Source organism: Equus przewalskii, chromosome 5 (assembly GCF_037783145.1).
Source record: "Equus przewalskii isolate Varuska chromosome 5, EquPr2, whole genome shotgun sequence".
In the NCBI taxonomy this organism is placed as follows: domain Eukaryota; kingdom Metazoa; phylum Chordata; class Mammalia; order Perissodactyla; family Equidae; genus Equus; species Equus przewalskii.
Window position 1 is genome coordinate 72,424,804 of NC_091835.1, and position 18,272 is coordinate 72,443,075.

The following is an 18,272-nucleotide window of genomic DNA, read 5'->3' on the forward strand; positions in this document are numbered from 1 at the left end:
CAGGATGAGTCTGTTCCTGGCAGGTGTCACCTCCACCAGGAAGCCCACCCTGATGCCTTGCTGGGGGTTTCCTTCTGATCACTGTCATCACTGTCTGGTGACTTGCTTGCTTCCCCCTCTTGACTGAGAGCTCAGTGAGCCTAGGGACTGTGCCTACCATGGTCACTGCTCATTCCCCAGTGCCTGGACAAAAGACATTTGTTCAATGAATGAATAGATGCCTGCCTGGCCCAGAGGACATGTGGGAACTCAGGTGTTCGAGGGGTCCAGGAGGAGTCCCTGGAGGCAGCAGGACTGGAGTGTAGCCTGAGGGTCAGGCAGGATGTGGATAACGGATTGGGGTTGGGGGTTAGAAGGGATCCATCAGAGAATGGGTTTGGCAGGTACTGGGCTGGGGTCCAGGCCCACTTTGTCACTGGCCTGCTGAGTGGCCCCGGTCACTCACTATCTTCCTGGGGGCTTTAGTCTCCCTGTTTGGCAGATAAGGACCAGGAGACCTCGCAGAGCCATGACAACTCTGAGGAGAACCCCTTCTGTCTGGTGATGGACTGGGGGGCCTGACTGGCATGGAGAGGGACGAGTGTGTCTGGACCCCTTGGCCACCTGCCTCACCTTTCTGGAGATTCTGCAGGTGCTCTGTGAGCTTTGAGCTGCAGTTCCAGCTAGGGATGCTCAGGGTCTGCAGGTGAAGACTCGGATAGGGAGGGGAGGGCAGAAGCGTGACAGCCTCTTCCTGCCAGAAGCCTGGGCAATTCCAGGCCGTCTCTGCAAGGCAGATGGATGGAGCGACGAGAGGGTTAGGTCCGAAATTCCTCCTGCTGGCATCCGGAGCTCTCCGCACTATGTTTCCCATTCAAGCCAATCTCCCCGCTCTTCCCCAACGTAGTCAGCCTGAAGCATCTTCTGGTCCAAATGGCCCAGGCATCCCCTTCCTGCCTTTGCTCTCACAGGTCCTTCCACATGAATGCCCCTCCTCCCACATGTCCAGCTGCTCAGATGAGCCTAAGAGCTAGAAGGATCCTGAATCTCTAGTCCAGTCATTCTAAACTACAGATGAGGAAACTGAGGCCCAGAGAAGTAGAGTCATCTGCCCAAGGTGACCCAGCTTCTGAGGCCTGGCTCCAAAGCTTTGAGTGCTTCGCATTGTGAGTGACCAGAGAATTCTCTGGCACCTGGAGGGTCAAGTCCAATCTCCTAGCCTGGCATTCGAGGCCCCTGCGTTGTGGACCTGGATTCTCCTTCTGTTCCATGCTCCACCCCATGTGCCATAGCTCTGGCCACATCTGATGACTCCTGGATCCCTGGAAACATCACACACTTTCCAGCCCCTTGTCTCTTCCCAGGCTGTTCCCCACGCCCAGGACGCCTTTTCTGGTCTCCTCCACTTATTCATTGCTTAGGGAGGCTGCCCTTGTAAGCTCATGGGAATGAACTGTCCCACCTGGCAATGAAGTCAGACCCCTGGTTCTAGCTCTTTTCAAGACTGTCTCTCCCACCCCACCCCAGTCCCTGTGGGCAAGGGCCCTGTGTGCTTCACCCCTGGTCCCCAGAGGCCTTCCAGAGTCTGAAGGTTGGATGGGATTGCACAGGGACACAGAGCCAGGGAAGAGCAGGTCAGGCGAGCAGTGAGGCCAGAGTGAGAGGTGCACGGTGACAGAGGGCAGACTGAGTGTGGGGTCTGGGGGAAGGGGTAGCAGGCCTGGGGCACAGTAAAACCTCGTGCACGTGTAGGGAGAGCAACCTGTCCTGGTTTTCCCAGGACTTTCTGGGTTTGAAAGCCCCTCAGTCCCAGGCAAACTGGTGTGACTGTTACTCTATACCTATGAAACCCTCATTAGTCAAAGAGGCTGGTCAAATGCTGCACTGAGGTGGTTGTACCCAAGCTGAGCTCATGGGGAGTACTGGCAGCCCGCCTGGGACCAGGTCCTGAGGACACTTGCATCCTCTCTTCAAAGCAGGGCAGCACAGGGTTCAATCCCTGCTCTGCTCCTTCCTACTTGTGTGACCCTGGGCAAGTCTGCAAACTCTCTGTTGGGTATGTCTTCAGCTATAAAGCAAGGACAATAACAGTTCCTAGCTTCTGGAGAATTTGCAAGGCATTACAGTAAATACTGCATGAAGAGTGTTTAGCAAATGCTCAAACCCTGTTAGCAGTTATTACCCAGCTCTAATTATAAAGTCAACTCTTCCGCCTCTCACAGGAGAGGAAATGGAGGCTCAGAGCTCAGGCCCAGGGTCAGGGCCACACAAAGGATGCAGACTCAGTCTGAAGCTCAAGTGGTCCAGGCCCCCTCCCCTGACTCCCAGGCTCTCTTCTCAGAAAGGGGCCAGAGCCCCCTGCCGGACCCGCAGGGACCCTCACAAGAGCCTTGCTTACCTGAGTGGGCTGGGGTCTTGTCCAGGACGATGGAGGACCCCACGTCGACTGTAACCCCGCCCACATCAATGTGGCCCCTCCCCACTTGACCAGTAGCCGGCTGGCTACCAACGCGGTCAGAAGGGGAGTGTCCCGACAGCTATGTAGCTCAACCTTGTCACCACACATACGAGAGACCAAGGACCCAAGGGGCAAGATCAACCCTGTCATGAGTGAGTCAGGGCAGCGCTAAGCCGGGAACCAGCTCTGCATCTGGGATCCATCCTGGTGTCTCTTTGGGAGGGAAGAAAATGGGGAGAAGGGAAAGGGACGTTACGCAGCCTACATATGAGTGTCTCCCTAATCCTAGGGTGTCTACGGTGGGACAGGTAGGTGGGGGCAGGGCCCGTCTCTCCCCTAGTGCCCCTCATGAGCCCGAAGAGGTGGGCTGATCAGACACTGACGTGGGCGCCCTCCCTGGCACTAAGTCACCACCGCTCCCAGAGGCTCATACCCGAGGAATAGGGCAGGAAGTTGTGGTGGTCGTGGATGTGCCAGGTGACACTGTGAGCATGCGAGTACGGAAGTAGTCGCCCAGTGTGGCGACCTCCATTGCGACGCCGCGCTGGGATATGTGATTGTTGAAACAGTCCCGCAGAGGGTCCATGATGGCGACCTGCACCAGGAGTGGAAAAACTGCGCGTCACATTCCTGCGGGCTGGGGCGCAGGAGCAACGCCCTGTACTTTTGGGAGGAGAGCTTAGGCCAGGCGGGTGGACTCGTCATCACCTCCCCGCCACCGCCCTCCACTGTCTATGGCGGCCAACCAAGTGCCTAAATCAGCTCAAATAGCTGAATCCTCTGGGTTTCTTTCTTTTTCTTTTTCCTGCCTCTTTCCCTTCCTTCCTTCCTTCCTGCCTCCCTTCCTCCCTTCCTGCCTCCCTCTCTCCCTTCTCTCTCTCTTCTTTTTAAAATCATGTTGTACTTTACATCTCAGCACTTGTTATCTTATAACTGAAAGTTTGTATATTTGACCACCTGCACCAAATTCCCCCAACCCCCCATCTCCCCACCTCTGACAACACAAATCTGATCTCTTTTTCCATCAGTTTGTTTTTTTTTGATTTCACATGTAAGTGAGATCATGCAATATTTGTCTTTCTCTGTCTGGCTTATTTCACTCCCTGGCCGTTTCTTAATGCCCATTGGTGTTACTATTTATCAATATCATTAATTATAATAATATGATAATTATTAATTACAATGATAATAGCCATGAGTCACATTTGCTGACCTTGAGCTCACCTTCAAAAAGGCAGTCAAAGTAAAAAAATTGATAAATTTCTAGAAACAATCTACCAAGATTGAATCATGAAGAAATAGAAAATCTGAACTGACTGACCACTAGTAAGGAGATTGAATCAGTGATCAACAGTCTCCCAAGAAACTAAAGTTCAGGACCAGACGGCTTCACTAGTGAATTCAAATGTTTAAAGAAGAATTAATACCGATCTTCAAACTCTGCCAAAAAGTAGGTCAGACAAAGAGACAGAGACAGAGACAAACATATAAAAACACAGAGAGAGAGAGAGACAGAGAGACACATACGGACAGAGAGAGAGAGACAGAGAGAGAGAGAGAGAGAGACAGAGACACAGAGAGACACACACACAGAGACACACACAGAGAAAGAGACAGAGACAGAGAGAAAGATAGAGACACAGAGAGACACAGACACACAGAGAGGTATATACATAGAGAAAGAAGTGGAAGGGAGGGAGAAACAGAGACAGAGAGACACACAGAGACACAGAGAGAAATAGAGGCAGAAAGACAGAGAGATGAAGAGGAAGGCTTTGCTTGAAGGAGACTGGGTGCTCATGGAACCCCAGGACCCTGGGGGCAAGAAACCAGGGCCCTCCGTCCAGGATTCCAGCATTAACATGCTCAGCATGATTCTCTCAGCACAATTCTGCAACACGAGCTGGGTGTCCTGCATTCAGTTCTGATACCATCTCCCAGAGTTATTGCACACCCCACAGGTTAAGGGCTGAGTCCCACAAGGCTACCCTCACATTAGTTGCCAGCCGCATAAGGGGTCCCCAGGCTACCCACACTTCTTCCTGGCCAACTACTAATTTGGGGTTCCCATGAACCCCTCTTTCTGTTTGATAATTCACTAGAACTATTCACAGATCTCAGGAAAAGAGTATTCACACTTACCTGATTATTATACTCAGGAACAGACAAATGGAAGAGATGCGTAGGGCAAGGTATGGGAGACAGGGCATGGAGCTTCCATGCCCTCTCTGGCATGACACCCTCCCAGCACCTCAATGTGTTCACCAACCTGATTGCTTTACGAATCTTGTTATTCAAGAGTTTTTATAACCCAATCTCCAGCCCCTGCCCCCTCCCCGCAGGTCAGAGGGTGGGGGCTGAAAGTTCCCACTCTTTGATCATTTGGTCTTTATGGTGACCAGCTCCCGTCCTGCAGCTATGTAGGGACACCTCATTGGCATAAGCTCAGATGTGATCAAAAGGGGCTCGTTAGGAGTAACAGAAGACACTCCTATCACTCAAGAAATTTCAAGGGTCTTAGGAGCTCTGTGCCAGGAACCAGGAACAAAGACCAAATATATTTTTATTATACCACAGCATCCAACAGCTGTCAGGTTCTCTTGATTCAAACCTCCAAAATCTTAGGATCCAAAGTCTGATTGGTCCAACTTGGGTCAGCTGTCAGTCTGCACTGATGGGCTATGCCAGGGAACGGGTTATGGGGCACATATGTGGTTTCTGAGATCTGCTTCTGTGGGTGGGTCACGAGGGTCCAGAGAAGAGGGGCCCGCATCTCTTGTACAGATCACTGGGAGGACATTACCTCTGTTCCAGCTCTGTGGATGAGGATGGGGGAGTGTCACAGGTTATGGGGCCTGTCCAGAGCTGGTGGGTGTCTTCTTTCATCTTAACTGCCCACAGAACACCTGGTGCTTAAAATAACCCCACTAGGGCTTAGGGAGCTGGCTTTGCCTAGAGCTGCCGACATGGCCGCTTCCTCTTACCTGCCCAGATCAATGTTGTGAACTGGAACTGACCTAAGGTTAATTATTTTGATCTGCACATCTCGTAGGAGGTGGCTAGCACTGTCAAATTCTGTTTAGAAATTGATTCATGAATAAAATATGTACCCCATACTGGATGATGAGACTTTACACATAGTTGACTGGCTTATTGGTAAGGAAATAACATCGTTTGATTTTTCCCTGAAATTATTTGGTAATACAACCTAGAATTAGTTCCTATGATTAGCTGTAGAGATTGAATCCACCCAAGCCGTGTAATTGTTATTTCCACAACATCTGGTTATAAACCCTCCAAGGGAATGGGTTCCGGCTGCCATGAGGCTGGAGGCCAGGCTTGGGGCAGCTGGGCATCTGGGGGCCCTCGCTGGTTCTGAGTGGGGCTCAAACATCTGCTGGCTGGCCCTGCCAGGGCCCAACATTGTGGAACTTCTCTTAAAAAGGCGCTATAGCTCTAAAATAAAAAGGCTGTGGCCCAGGACAAAGTTAAGACAGACCTACCTGGTGTGGCCAGTGTTGCTAGCAGAAGTGCAGCCCTGCGGGGACTCAGGAGCCAAGGAAAGCCACAGTGAGATGTACTGGCCCTGCTGTGGTCCATGTGTTCCTGTAACGCTGACTAAACAAATCAGGTATTTGTATGTGCGCGCGCGTGTGTGTGTGTAAGCGTTCCTTTCCCCCAATTTGGAGCTCACCTGAAAGGATGCAATTGGTGTCATAGGTGAGATTTGTACGAAGACACTCCCATCCGACTGTGGTTTTACTTTGGAAATGGGTATTGGGAAAGAGAAAACTGTGACCAGGGTGGAGAATGAATCCTCTGTGGCATGAGGCTGTTGAGTCATTGTAAAAAGTTTTCTTCTTAGCTGGGGTCACACTAATGGAAATTAATTCACTTTTTCCCTAAGTCTCAACAATTGAGCCCAGCAGATAATTAAAAGGTGCTCACAAAAGAGTCACTAAAATTGTCCATACATTAGGTCACCATGAAAATGTCTGTAGATTGCAAAGAGCAGAAGCAGTACCGATGACATTCTTGAACACATTGTACCCAAACTAGAAGAAAACAAGGCATTTCCACCCAGAAATGGACAAGCTTGTCTCTAGAGTCAGAGGAGATAGAAAGAGAGATTGCAGAATTTCTAGAAAACAGTAATAACAAAACAGTACGTATATAAGAACTAATGGGATATTGCTTACAGCTGTGCTCACAGGAAAATTCATAGCTTTAAGGAGTTGCATTAATTACAAAAGGAAGAAAGAAATAATAATCCGTGCATTCTATTTGAAAAATTTACAGAGATAACAGCAGCACAGAAGGAAGCAGAAATAAGAAATAAAGATAAAATCAGAAATGAAAAGGTTGGAAAGTTTTACAATAGTAGAATCAATATATAAATGCAGAATGTGGTTGTTCAAAAACTAAAATAGATAATCCCAATAGCCGACCTAATTTTTTAAAAAAGCAAGATGTCACAAATATGGAAAAGAAGAAATGACAGAAGGGAAACCACCATAGAAATAAAAGGAATTACAGGAATTACAAGAGATCAGAAGCTACTAGAAATAAGCAAAACCCTGCCTTGCACCCTGGTCAGCATTCTGGGGCCTGGAAAAGCTGTACTGGTGGGTTCTGCATGACCACACCTCACCTCCACCACGTTTCTGAATTATTGGCTGAGTAAGTGAGAGCAGTCACTTCTCAGCAATCTGTAGCCAACCAGAAAGAATGCAACAATCTAATTTATTTCCTATTTTTAAACTCGTTGCTTAAAGCAGTTCAAATTATTATTTTGTTTTTAAATGGGAATATAATTTATATACAGCAAAATACCCAGAGCTTAATGTACTGTGTGATGAGTTTTGACAAGCATATACAATGTTGACATCACTACCATCAACATTTTGAACCCTCACCTCCAAAAGATGTGTGACTTTTCTTTTGTTGTTTTTTGTGGCTTCCTGAGTACCAGCAAGTCTCTGAAGGATCAGGACAGTCCCCATCGGCTCCTGAAATATAAAGGGACCAGAGGACCAGAGCATGGCTTCATTATCAACACTGGCCTTGGAAATGAGAGCACTCGTGTGTTTACATGAGGTTAGTGTACAATGTCCCCTGATGGCTCTGTCCTTCTCCCTGAGTGGATCAGATCACTCAGTTGTGTGTAAAATTGTCCTGACCTCAGTCCATTTGCAGGAAATTCTGATTCCAATGAAATACAGTGGAATGCGAAATTATTCTGATAACGAAAATGCAGCAAGTCCTTTTTCAGCTATTTCATCAGAATGTCCATCTAACAGGAACCCTCAGACGTTCAGCAAGGCTGGTAGTTATGCCTTAAGCCTGCAAAACTCAGGTGGACAGCTTCTGCTCCTGAAAATTGTAAGATAAGTTTACATTAATTTTGATAATGTCACTTTAGTTTTGAACTTTAAGTAAAGAATGGCATATCTAGGAATATTTGCATAGTTTATTAGTTAAGTCTAGATTTCTGAAGATGATTGGTATTTAGATTAAATGTTACACTGAACATTTTATTACGCTATTCAAATGTAATTTAGAACCATTTGCCTAAGTGCATGGAAGGATATGTTTTAAGATCATTTTTCTTTTTATTTATTTATTTATTTATCGAGGTAACATTAGTTTATAACATTATATAGATTTCAAATTTCATTATAATTTGACTTCTGTATCCACTATATTATATTCACCATCCAAAGTCTCATTTCCATCCGTCAGTGTACAAATGACCCCTTCACCCTTTTCACCCTCCCCCTACGCCTCTTCCCCTCTGATAACCACCCATCTGTTCTCTGTATCTATATGTTTGTCTGTTTGTTTTTATCTTCCACATATGAGTGAAATTGTATGGTGTCTGTCTTTCTCTGCCTGATTTATTTCACTTAGCATAATACTCTCAAAGTCCATCCCTGTTGTCACAAATGGCAAGATTCCATCTCTTTTTTGGCTGAGTAGTATTGCATTATATATATATATATCTCACTTCTTCTTTATCTGTTCTTCCCTTGATGGGCAGTTAGGTTGTGTTCATGTCTTGGCTATTGTGAATAATGCTGCAGTGAACATAGGGTCCATATATCTTTTTGAATTAGTGTTTTCATATTCTTTGGATAAATACTCAGAGGCGCATGGCTGGATCATATGCTAGCTCTATTCCTAATGTTTTAAGGGATCTTCATACCGTTTTCCACAGAGGTTCCATCAATTTACATTCCCACCAGCAGTGTACAAGGATTCCCTTTTCTCCACGTCCTCCCCAACACTTGTTATTTCTTGTCTTTTTTGGTAAAAGCTATTCTGACAGGCTTGAGGTGACATCTCATTGTGATTTTGATTTGCATTTCCCTAATAATTAGTAATGTTGAATATCTTTTTATGTGCCTATTGGCCATCTATACATATTCTTTTGAATCTTGTCAAATGCTTTCTCTGCATCTGTTGAGATGATTATATGATTTTTATTCTTCATTTTGTTAATGTGGTATATCACACTGATTGATTTGCAGATATTGAACCAGCCTTACATCCCCGGAATAAGTCCTACTTGATCATGGTGTATGATTCTTTTAATGTATTGTTGTACTCGGTTTCTTAATATTTTGTTGAGGATTTTTGCATCTATGTTCATCAGTGATATTGGCCTTTTTCCTTTTTGTGTTGTCCTCATCTAGTTTTGGTATCAGGATAATGTTGGCCTCATAAGAGTTTGAGAAAGGTATTAAACCTTCTTTGAATGTTTGGTAGAATTCACTAGATAAGCTGTCTGGCCCTGGGCTTTTGTTTGGGATGTTTTTGATTACCCTTTCAATCTCCCTACTAGTGATTGTTCTGTTCAGATTCCCCATTTCTTCTTGATTCAATTTTGGAAAGTTGTATGATTCTAAGAATTTATCCATTTTTTCTAGGTTATCCAATTTGTTGGCATATAGTTTCTCATAGTAGTTTTTAAATAATCTTTTGTATTTCTGTGGTATCCATTGTAATTTCTCCTCATATATTTCTGATTTTATTTGTTTAAGCCTTCTCTCTTTTTTTCTTAGTGAGTCTCACCGAGGGGTTGTCAATTTTGTTTATCTTTTCAAAGAACCAGCTCTTAGTTTCATTGATTATTTTTGTTGTCTTTTTAGTCTCTATTTCATTTATTTCCACTTTGATTTTTATTATTTCCTTCCTTCTACTGACGTTGGGCTTCTTTTTTTCTTTTTCTAGTTCCTTTAGGTGTAAAGCTGGATTGAGGTTTTTCTTGTTTCTTGAAGTAGGCCTGTATTGCTATAAACTCCCCCTCAGTATCACTGTTGCTGTATCCCATAGATTTTGGTATGTTGTATTTTCATTTTCATTTGTCTCCAGGTATTTTTTTACTTCTCTTTTGATTTCTTCATTGATCCAATAGTTGTTCAGTAGCATATTGTTTAGTCTCCACATATTTGTGATTTTTTTCAACTTTCTTCTTGTAGTTGATTTCTAGTTTCCTACTATTGTGGTCAGAAAAGATGCTTGACATGATTTTGATCTTCTTAAATTTATTGAGACTTGTTTTGTTTCCCAATGGATGTTTTATCCTTGAGAATGAGAAAAATGTGTATTCTGCTGCTTTTGGATGGATTCTGAGCTCTGCCTCTCCTGTTCCCTTGTTTAGCTTCCTTTGTGTGCTCCATTCTACCCACCTTTGATATGCCAATGTGTGGATTTCTCTGGCGTCCTGGTGTGTTGGGTAATGTAGCCTTTGTTGGGTTATGGATGCTTTACTTGCTGTAAATTGAAGGGGAGAGACAAAGGTATCCTTTCATGATGCCACAATGATGACATCCCTGTCTTTGACTTGTGATAATTTGGTTATAATGTGTCTTGGTGAAGATCTCTTGATGTTCAGCCTATTTGGGATTCTTTTGGCTTCCTGGATCTGAATGTCCATTTCTTTCCCCAGATTTGGGAAGTTTTTGGCTATTATTTCTTTGAGTAAATGTACTGTTCCTTTCTCTCTTTCTCCTCCTTCTGGCACTCCTATAATACACATGTTATTCCACCTGATGGTGTCTCATAAGTCCATTAAGCTTTTTTCATTCTTTTCTTTCTTTTTTCTTTTTTCTCCTCTCTGTCTTTAAGTTCACTGAATCTTTCTTCTGCTTGATCTAGTTTGTTATCGAATCTCTCTATTAAATTTTTCAGTTCAGTTATTGTATTATTCAGCTACAAAGTTTCTGTTTGGTTCTTTGTATATTTTATATCTCTTCATTGAAATTCTCTCTTTTCCATGCATTTTTTTCCTGAGCGTGTTGATCATCTATATGATGGTTACTTTGAGTTCTCTCTCAGGTAATTCATATGACTCCATTTTATTAGGGTTGGTTTCTTGAGCTTTATCTTATTACTTTGTTTGGGTCATGTTTCCCTGTTTCTTCATTTTCCTTGACTCTATGTGTTGGTATCTGAGCATTAGAAAAAGCAGCCTTGGGGCTGGCCCGGTGGTGCAGCGGTTAAGTTCGCACATTCCACTTCAGTGGCCTGGAGTTCGCTGGTTCGGATCCCAGGTGTGGACATGGCACTGCTTGGCAAGCCATGCTGTGGCAGGCATCCCACATATAAAGTAGAGGAAGATGGGCATGGTTGTTAGCTCAAGGCCAGTGTTCCTCAGCAAAAAGAGAAGGATTGGCAGCAGATGTTAGCTCAGGGCTAATCTTCCTCAAAAAAAAAAAAAAAAAAGAAAAGAAAAAGGAAAAGAAAAAGCAGCCTTCTCTCCCACGAGGTCTGGCCTCGTATAGGAGAAGACCCTCATTAATCAGCCTAGTCAGAGATTCTTGGGGGCCTCTCAAATCTTTTCTGTATCTGCATGTTTTATGACGTGTGTGTAAATTCCCAATTAGAGGGATTTGCTAGTTTCTTTTTTTTTGAAGTTCATAATCTCTTGCTCCTTCTGGTGTTTGTCTGCTGTACAATGGGTCTTCTGGAGCACTGGCAGGCTCCATGCTCTTTTTTTGTTCTCAGCAGCACCCAGACATCTAATGTGTGCTGGATACTGTTTGCCCTCCAAGGCTGGAAAGATTGAAGACAGTCCTTTGGGCAGCCTCCTGAAAAGTGTGAACATTGAATGTATGTCCCATTCTTTTCTTTCTTGCCCCAGGAATAAGCCAGAGGCTGGGAGTCTTTCTGATCATACTGCATTGAGCAAGTGGGAGGAGTTCTGGTGAGTGACTGCATTTGTTTAACTGTGTGAATAGTACCAACTTTACCACCTCTCCATTCTTCTCACAATTTTTGAGTAACAAAAGGAATCTCAATTGTTTTAGAAGTTGATATATATAGCACTGGAAGGAAGGAGATACCATTACTTGTTCTAAGACACATGTTCTTAATCTTTGTTTTCTTTCCATCTAGAATTCCTCCCTGATATCATATATTCTTCATAGAATGTATTATATAAGGATTTTGGTGGACTAGGTTGCAGCTACTTTTGTTTGATGAAAAGCTTCAAAAGTCTCTTCCTGATATTTTCATTTAATTTCAGCAGTCTCTGTAAACGTCTCCATTGCTGCTGAAACTTCCACAATGGCACTTGCTAACATAGGCTGTCTGGGTGGATTTCTTTATGTGGCTTCTGGATCGTCTAGGTTTCTCCATTTCACAGTAGACTATGTCTGTTGAAGCAGGAGAAGGCATGAAAAATGCCCTGTGTTCTCCTTGCTTTCTACTTCCATTTGGTTTTCCATAGCAAGTAGACAGAAAGTAGAGGGACCAAATGGTGTGCGCTTCTTGGCTACCACCTTGACTGACTTTTTCCTTTAGTGTGCTATCTGTCCAACTTCTTCTTTAGTAGGAGTTATACTGCAAAGATTAAAAAAATGCAACCTTTGGCCATGCACCTATTTGGGGTAGCCATAGTCAGTGAATTTACCTCTCCTTTGGAGAATTTCCTAAGAAATGGAAAATGACCTTACAGTGAGTATTCTTTTGGGAATAAGTATAAACTGGATAATTTTGAGGGTGTTTCAGGGGATATTGGGAATATTTTATTGAGGGTCAAGATTCAGGCCTGCCTTGCAGGTTTACTTATCTCTTCCCTTCTTTCCTCCATATTGATTTATTACAAACATTTGTTAATCTAAGACTATCCCAGGCACAATGTTAAATATTGCACATGTTTTTAATCTCACACCAACTTTTTGAAGTAGTAAATTTTGAAGAAGAAATGGATGTACAGAGATAGTATGTATCTGTTTTGGATACATGGTGTATATGACCAAGACCTGTTTTGTATTCAAGCAATCTAAGTTCTGAGGAGGCTTTTTACCAACATTGCTTTATATCATTTCAGTGTCTAGTTGTGGTTTGGCACATGATCCAGTATTGAACTGCCTGTGGCTGAAAATTTGGCCGCCTTCTTTTTTCACAGGAAGACTGTCTTATCTGGTTGCGTGTTTTTGGAACACTATTTAATAAATCTTGGGATCCTTATCATTCTAAAACTTTTAGCTCATCATAGGTTCCCATTCTGCGTTGTATAGACCATGTTGTCTTGGAGTGGAGCTGATCTTCTCACAGGTACCAGGCTGTAGGAGTTCTAACCCCAGATCACTTTGACTCCTATGACTTCACGGGCATTTGGAACTCTTGTTCCCCTGGCAGATAGTAAATAGGGAAGCTATGTTCTGTAAACGTCTATGGAACTCTGTCAGCAATATCCTTCTTTTCTTGTGTGTATTGCAGGTTTATTTGCATGAATTGCTTTACTACTGGAGGATATTTGGTGAAGTTGCTGAGCTGGAATCAGTCATATGAACACATTGGCCTTTCTGCCTTTGGCTCTGCTGGGCTTGAATGTCCCTGCATTTTATCTCACCTGATTGCCTACCTTCTCTTCTTCTCTACGATTCCCAGGAAGTTTATCTGAATTCAAATAAAGCCGCATCAAAATTAGAGTTTGTTTCTTCTTATAAAACTACCCAGGTGGGAATGGAGAAATCTCAGGCAACAACCAGAGTTAGGATTACATTTTGGAAACTTAAAGTAACAAATATGGAGCCTATGCATTAAATAATATAACCTAAGATATAAAATGTGTGCTGAAAGTGCAAAAGACATTAGGAAGCTAGGCTACAGGTGGTTTCATTCTGGCAGAAATTACATTTTCCTTTCTGGCTGCTTAATTATTTAATCAATTCAACAAAACTAAGTTGGCCAATTACTCTTTTTCTTAAAGACAAATCATCAGGAAGTAAAAGAATGCTGGTGATCCAGTGGAATCACATTTTCAGCTTGATGTTGGGCAAGTAGAGTAATATTTATTACTGAGAGGCAGAGACCTCATGTACAGAATGGCTTTAGCTGGGTATCCAGATTTGGGATTAATTATATTAAATAAACCCAGAATCTATAGATTTATGAGCAAAGATTTCTGGTTTGTCAATTTTATTTATCTTCTCAAAAAACCAGCTCTTTGTCTCATTGATCCTTTCTACTGCCTTTTTCGTTTCAATAGTATTTATTTCTGCTCTGATTTTTATTATTTCTCTCCTTCTGCTGACTCTGGGCTTCATTTGTTCTTTTTTCTCTAGTTCAGTTAGGTGTGCTTTAAGGTTGCTTATTTGGGATTTTTCTTGTCTGTTAAGATGTGCCTGTATTGCGATGAATTTTCCTCTTAATACAGCTTTTGCTGTATCCCATATGAGTTGGTATGGCATGCTATCATTTTCATTTGTTTCCAGGTATTTTTTTATTTCTTCTTTAATTTCTTCAATGATCCATTGCTTGTTCAGTAGTGTGTTGTTTAGTCTCCACATCTTTGTGCCTTTCTCAGCTTTTTTCTTGTAATTAATTTCTAGCCTTATAGCACTATGATCTGAGAAGATGCTTGTTATTATTTCAATTTTTTTAAATTTGTAGAGGCTTGCCTTGTTTCCCAACATATGGTCTATCCTAGAGAATGTTCCATGTGCACTTGAGAAGAATGTGTATTCAGCTCCTTCAGGGTGGAGTGATCTATATATGTCTATTAAGTCCAATTGTTTTTCATTCAGCTCCACTATTTCCTTGTTGATTTTCTGTCTGGATGATCTGTCCATTGATGTGAGTGGGGTGTTGAGGTCTCCTACTATTATTGTGTTGTTTTTAACATCTTCCTTCAGGTCTGTTAATAGTTGCTTTATGAATCTTGGTGCTCCTGTGTTGGGTGCATAGATATTTATAAGCGTTATTTCTTCTTGATGAAGTGTCCCTTTGATCATTATATATTGTCCCTCTGTGTCTCTCTTTACCTGTCTTATTTTGAAATCCACTTGGTCTGATATGAGAATTGCAACACCTGCCTTTTTTTCCTTGCTATTTGCTTGAAGTATTGTCCTCCACCCCTTCACCCTGAGTCTGTGTTTGTCCTTGGGGCTGAGGTGTGTTTCCTGGAGGCAACAAATTGTTGGATCTTGTTCTTTAATCCATTTTGCCACTCTGTGTCTTTTTATTGGAGAGTTCAATCCGTTCACATTGAGAGTGATTATTGATGCATGTGGACTTAATGCTGTCAATCTGTCGCTCATTATCTTGTTTTCCTGTGTTTCTTTTCCTGTGAGCTTTAGACTACCCATTTAATACTGCAATTTCTTATGCTGGGTTTCTTAGATTTTTCCTTATCTATGATTTGTGACTCTGTTCTGTACTTTATTTTAGTGTCTACCTTGAAGTTTGTATTTAGAATCTCGTGTATAATATAATCTATTCTCTGGTGGTCTCTTACTTACTCAACCAATACTGATTTAGACCCTTTGCTCTTCCTCTTCTAAATAATTATTTTCATTTTTTATTCCAACTCGTCTTATTAATTTGTAGTTAGAGTGCTAAGATCGTCCTTGTTTTGGTAGTTTCCTTATTTTTACCCTAATGCTATAGTTGAATATTTGCTATCCTGTTCTGGTTCTATCCATCGGTCTCCCTAGTCTGTGGCTTGTGTCCCCTTTCTCCCTTTTTTCTTTTTTCAAGTATGAGAGCCTTCTTGAGGATTTCTTGTAATGGAGGGCTGTTAGTTACAAATTCCCTTAACTTTTGTTTGTCTGGAAAAGATTTAATTTCTCCCTCATATCTGAAGGAAATTCTTGCTGGATAGAGTATTCTTGGCTGAAGGTTTTTATCCTTTAAAGCTTTGAATATATCACTCCATTCTCTCCTAGCTTGTAGGGTTTCTGTAGAGAAATCCGCTGACAGTCTGATAGGGGCTCCTTTATAGGTTATTCTCTTTTTTTTTCTTACTTCCCTGAGTATTCTTTCCTTATCATTCCTATTTGCCAACTTTACTATTATGTGCTGTGCGGTGGGTCTTTTTACATTGACAAATCTAGGAGATCTAAAACCCTCCTCTACACACATTTCTCCGTTGATCCCTAGATTTGGGAAATTCTCTTCAATAATTTCATTAAGCACACTTTCTGCTCCATTTTCCTTTTCCATATTCTCAGGAATTCCTATGATCCTTATGTTCTTACTCCTCATTGAATCCATTATCTCTTGGAGATTTTCCTCATTTTTTTAAATTCTTAGTTCTCTTTCTTCCTCTGTCTGGCGCCATTCAGCCTGTCTGTCCTCGATTATGCTGATTTGCTCCTCTAGGTTGTCTACACGGGCATTCAGGGAATCCGTATTCTGTTTTATCTGGTCCATTGTGTTTTTCATCTCAAGTAATTCTGTTTGATTCTTCTTTATGATTTCAATCTCTTTTGTGAAGTAACTCCAGAACTCGGCTTGTTTCTCTATCTTTCTCTCTACCTCATTGAGTTTTTTGATTATAGCTGCTCTGAATTCATTATCACTTAGTTTACCTAATTCCAAGTCCCCAGGACTTAATTCTGTGTTTTTATTGTTTTCCTTCTGGTCTGGGGCTTTTATAAATTGCTGGATGGTAGAGGAGCGGTTTTTTCTCATGGTGGTAGAATTCAGTTGCAGTTACAGCCTGTCGCCACTAGATGGGGGTCGAGAGCGGCGTGTTAGCTCTCCGCCTTGGGGCAAGATGGCTGCGCCCACTGGCTTTGCTGCGGGGGAGGGGCTGTTACTCACACACGCCAGTCTGGGTTCAGATCAGTTCTGTTCTCTGGTCTCCCAAGGCCCTTGATTTATAGGGTCCCTGCGGACGGAAGCTTCCCCCCGTCAGCGGGTCTCCACTGAATCAGCGGCAGGAGTCCTGGATGATCCCCCCGTCGCGTGGCCCCTCCCCCGCTCCCTCCCGACCCGCGCCGCAGCGATCCAGACTCTAGGGGAGGGAGCTATGTCCTCTCCTACCGTTCCAGCGCCTCCGAAGGGGTAAAGCTAGGTTTATGATCTCCGCCTTCTTGGTATTGTAGGTCTCTAACAAGCTGGCATTATGTTTATTCTCTGAAATTCAGTTCTTCCAATCTTTTGTTGTATTTTGGAGGGGAGAGAATCCCGGGTCAGCTCACCCCGCCATTTTGCTCCGCCCCTCTTCAAAGATTTCTGGAAATGGCTACATAAGTTATACATTTTATTTAATTATTTCACACATAAAATTTCATTTTAATCTTATACCAAATTTAGGAAGTAGTAAATTTTTAAAATGAGAAAATGCAAGTATAAAGACAGTGACTAAATGCACATATGGGAGTAAAGGTGCTAAGGTCTAAATGTTTGTGTCCCCACCCCCCCGCAAATTCGTATGTTGAACATAAACCCCAAGGTGAGGGTTGATTTTAGGAGGTGGGGCTTTTGGAGGTGATTAGGCCATGAAGGCAGAGCCCTCATGAATGGAATCAGTGCTTTTATAAAAGAGACCCCAGAGAGATCCCTCACAGCTTCCGCCATATGAGGACACAGCAAGAAGTCAGAAGTCTGCAACCCAGAAGAGGGTCTGCCCCAGAACCTGATCATACCGACATCCTGGTCTTGGACTTCCAGGCTCCAGAACCATGAGAAATAAATGTTTGTTCATAAGCTACCCAGTCTGTGGCATTTTGTTATGGCAGCCTGAATGGACTAAGATAAAAGGCAAAAGACTGTATTTGAATTAAAGCGATCTATATCTATGAAGAAATTTGCCAGTGTTGTTTTATACGATTTTAGTGTTTGAATGTATCTTGACATCTTTATCAAGAATTTATATTGGACAGACTAAGGTTGAAAAATTGATTCTCTTCCTTTTTTCAGAGGAAGGCTGTCTTACCTTGTTGCATATTTCAGGAAAACTTAATATATCCCGGGATCCTTCCCATTTTAAGTTCCATCTTAGGCTTCCATCCAGAGTTGTGTAGACCAAATCCTTTGGACAGGAGTTGATCTGCAGATGGTACTTAACTCCAGGAACTTGACCCCCAGATCCTTTTGCCATCTCTGAGCTCAGCTGCGTTGGAAACTTGTTGCTCCCACCGCATATCAAATAGGGAAGCCACATTCTGCAATCTGGTATGGAACTCTGCAAACATTATCATTTTTTTTCTTATATATTTATTGGGATGGAGAGACCAAATACTCATTTATATTTGGACATGTAATTGACCTTGAATCATTCAGAGGCACAGACTGGCCCTCATGCCTTTGGTCCTGCTTGACTGCCACGGGCCCTACTTCAACCCATGGATTGCCTCCGTTTCCCCTTATGTTTCCTATTGCCAACAGTTTATCTGCTTTTACATAAAGAACAATAACTAGCAACATGAAAGTTGGAGTTTGTTTTTTTCCTTATAAATCTCCACATATATAGGCCTGGAGAAAAACCAGATTTAAGGCTGCACTTTGGAAACTTACAATAATAAACATGGAATCTATGTTTATTCCATGTACATGTATATGAATCCCAAATGATCGAATTTTGGATATAAAATGA

General features: G+C 42.7%; 1 protein-coding gene across 2 annotated transcripts in view; it reads left to right on the forward strand.

The window, feature by feature from the left end:
* Nucleotides 1-2,464: 2,464 nt before the first annotated feature.
* Nucleotides 2,465-18,272, forward strand: part of MUCL1 (mucin like 1) — a 56,006-nt gene continuing 40,198 nt past the window's right edge. Inside the window, exons 1-3 of one of the 2 annotated variants that reach the window (XM_070619616.1) lie at nucleotides 2,465-2,589; nucleotides 7,404-7,534; nucleotides 7,623-7,819. The gene's annotated coding sequence lies outside the window, so the exon portion shown is untranslated. Of the gene's footprint in view, nucleotides 2,590-7,403; nucleotides 7,535-7,622; nucleotides 7,820-11,582; nucleotides 11,646-18,272 lie in introns of those variants that run through there. The other variant, XM_070619614.1, reaches the window with a different exon arrangement.